The following is a 3,925-nucleotide window of genomic DNA, read 5'->3' as shown; positions in this document are numbered from 1 at the left end:
TCTTCAATTTTCCAAAACAGAATTTCCTAAAAATTGGTTCAGCGAAGGTTTTCAAATCAAAATCCTATATCCTTTTCGTTTGAAACCTTGGCACAAATCTAAGCTACGACTCTCTGATAGAGATCAAAAGCAACAAGATGATTTTGATTCTTGTTTTTTAACAGTTTTTGGAATGGAAACGGAATATCCTTTTGGTCCTCCGCGAAAAACACCTTCCTTTTTTGAACCAATTTTGAAAGATATAGACTATAAAGTCAAAATAAGAAAATTTAATTTTAGAGTTCGAAGAGCTTTAAAAAAAATAAAAAAAAAGAAGAAAAAGCATTAGTATTTGTAAAACAAATACTAAAAGAACTTTTAAAAGGAAAGAAAATTCCATTATTTATACCGCGAGAAATATACAAATCAAATGAAACGGAAATAGAAAAGGATTTTATAATAAGCAATCCGATAATTCATGAATCACTTAGTCAAAATCGATCTACAGGTTTCACAAATTATTCACAGGCAGAAGAAGAAATGAAACACAGAATTGATAAAAGAAACACAATCATAAATCAAATAGAAATAACGAAAAAAAAAAGAATAATGGAAAATCACCGCCAAAAATTTGGAAAATATTCAAAATATAAAATATTGAATTATTAATTCAATTTTTCTTTGAAAAGATATACATAGATATCTTTCTATGTATCATTAATATGCGCAGAATCGCTCTACAACTTTTTATGGAATCAACAAAAAAAATTATTAAGAAATACATTGACAATAACAAAACAAATCAAGAAAAGAAAAAAATAAAATAAAATGGACTTTATTTCGACTATCAATATAAAAAAGGCTTTTGATAATCTTAGAAATAGTAAGGGGAAGTCACATATTTTTTTTGATTTATCTTACTTGTCACAAAAATATGTATTTTTCAAATTATCACAAACCCAGGTTATTCACTTCAATAAGTTCAGATCTATTCTTCAGTATAATGGACCGTCTTTTTTTCTTAAGAATGAAATAAAGGATTTTTTTGGAAGACAAGGAATATTTGATTCCGAAGTAACACATAATCAACTTCCAAATTATGGAATGAATCCCTGGAAAAACTGGTTAAGAGGTCATTATCAATACGATTTATCTCAGATTACATGGTCTAGATTAGTCCCACAAAAAGGGCGAAATGGGAAAAAGAAATGCCAGACGTCTCAAAATAAGGATCTAAACAAATGGTATTCCTATGAAAAAGACCCATTATTTGATTACAAAAAAAAAAAACTCGAAAGTCTATTTATTACCAAATAAAGAAGATAATTTTCAAAAAAACTATAGATATGATCGTTTATCATATAAATATATTGATTCTGAAACTAAAAAGAAGGCCTATATTTATAGATCATCATTAGAAACAAATAAGAAGCAAGAAAATTCCACCAGAAAGAAAGAAAAAATTGTTAACATACTCAAAAATATTCCTATCAAGAATTATCTAGGAAAAAGCAATTATATATATATGGAAAAAAATAAAGATAGAAAATATTTGGGTTGGAAATTGAATAAAAATATTCAGGTTGAACCTAATAAGGACCAAAACAAAATAGGGGATAAAATTCATAATAATGGTCTTTTTTATCTTCCGATCGATTCAAATTCCGAAATCAATTACAAAAAGGTCTTTTTTGATTGGATGGGAATGAATGAAAAATTATTAATCTTAAATCGCCTCATATCAAATCCGAAAATTTTTTTCTTTCCAGAGCTTGTGATACTTTATCATAAATATAAAGAGAAACCTTGGTTTATCCCAAGCAACTTACTTCTTTTTAATTTGAATAGAAATCCAAATTTTAGTGAAAATCAAAATAGAAAGGGAAGGCAAGAGGAGGGTGAGGATTTTTTTAATTGGAATATACGCGAGCGTAGTAAGAATGTGATGATTTCGTGGAAATCATCAACTCCGCTCGCCTCCGGGTCTAATGTTATGTACATGTTATGACCCGGGAAGAACTGTCTTTGGTTATCACCACCGTCATCACCGCCTGCACCACCTACAGCAGCCATATCTGCATCAAATAGACTAAGTTAGATAAACGTCAAAGCAAATCACAAGTTCGCCTGTTACCATGAGCGAAGTTGTGATTTATTCTGTATAGGCGAAGTTAGAGGTGGGGCGAAGTTGGGAACAACTTCGCCTCAACTTGAACTTCGCCGGATAACAGTTAAGTAGAAAGGGCCAGGCGAAGTTAATGATAACTTCGCCTAACCACAACATCGCTAAAGTACTATTACACAATTAATTATAAGGCGAAGTTAAACCTCAGGCGAAGTTACGGATAACTTCGCCTAAACTGTAACTTCGCCGAATATGAAACGGCAACGGATTCGACGATTCAAACTAATTGATTAGGTCAATTTGGAGATTGTGGTCAGTTAAGCACATGTTTTAGAGACAATCTGGATGATTAATATGTTTACGATTACGTGAAAGTAAGTTTGAGAATCGGTTATTGAAGGTTCGAAAAACGAGGTCGTGAATCGGGTCGATACGACCTCTGAAAAACATCAATTGTCAACGAATAATCGATGAATCGACACTACACACCTTTAATCGGAGTTGAAAACGAGAAAGAATGAACACCGAATGATCGATGGTTAAGTTCGCTTAGGGTTACGTAGGATAAGTTCGCTGGGTTTTTGAAATTAATGAACAGTTTGACCTTTACTCTTCTTTATATAGGGTCAGATTTATTCAGGCGAAGTTATGGATAACTTCGCCTATTGCAGGCGAAGTTATGCACAACTTCGCTGATATTAAAATATTTCAAAACCAACCCCATAATTTGAACAATTTGCAATTAAGTTTTAAAACAACCTTCAAAGCGTTAAATGATACGATCAAGACCAAGTAACCAGGTATAAAATCATACAACTACATAAGTAGAAAAAATTATAAAATTAAAGTACACGGGATCAAATTTCAGTCTCGATAGGGACTACCATGTTTTAGAAAAGATCCGAACAGGAATCATACTAACTACGTGACTGTCACACAGATCCGTGTTCAGCTGTATTATGACATAAAGAAACAGGTTGTAAGCAGGTAAATGACTTAGAATGGTTTTCATCGTTTCTGTGATACGGGTTAGGTTCAATTAAGCTCAAAACTTAAGTGGGCAACAACTCAGAGATTATGATGCCTCCTATCTATTCTCAAAGCGTATTTGGCTTTCCCCAAGTCACCCCGAGTTGACCTCGACCCGTAGTGTCTGATTAAATAGAAATTACTCTTCAATCTTCAGACTCTTCTTCCCGTTCTCTATCTTGCATCTTGATTGAGAAGTCTTATCATTATGAACTCTATAATGTCTCAATAGCTCACACATTTTTTTTTAAGTATTTACACAACTTCAGATAAACTACTGCAAGTCCCGAATCTGGATCACTGCAGTTTCTTGACACGCTATCTTTACGGGAATCAGAACACTCACGGGCTCGTGTATGACTGGGTAATCGCTTTTCTGCCTATCATTCGGAAAGATATATATGGAGACATGCACAAATCTTAAGAAGTTTCCACGTAAAATCGAATAGATTTAGTTAGTATCACTTATACTTTTACGCACCATAAAAAGCTACCATGACATACAATGACTGTTCTAAAGTCTTTTAGGCCTTATAACTTCACTAGTTAAGCACACATAATCAGTATATCTATCACTTTCCAAGGTTGGATCAATTTTCTGTTAAACATAGTAAAGGAACTTCTTACGAAGTAGTAGACTTGAAAAATAATTTCATCTCCCGAAAAAAAATTTTAACTTCTATCGCCCCGATCAAGTCAAAGTCTTCAGGTAAACGGCTATCCTGAAGATAAAATGGATCAGCTGGACCGACCATATACGAGTATGTGTCCTTCTAACTAAGTATGATCGAC

Source organism: Bidens hawaiensis, unplaced genomic scaffold (genome assembly GCF_021521415.1).
Source record: "Bidens hawaiensis isolate Kalapana, Puna unplaced genomic scaffold, B.hawaiensis_p1.1 tig00031755_1, whole genome shotgun sequence".
NCBI classification, from domain to species: domain Eukaryota; kingdom Viridiplantae; phylum Streptophyta; class Magnoliopsida; order Asterales; family Asteraceae; genus Bidens; species Bidens hawaiensis.
Note: the sequence above shows the minus strand (reverse complement) of the source record.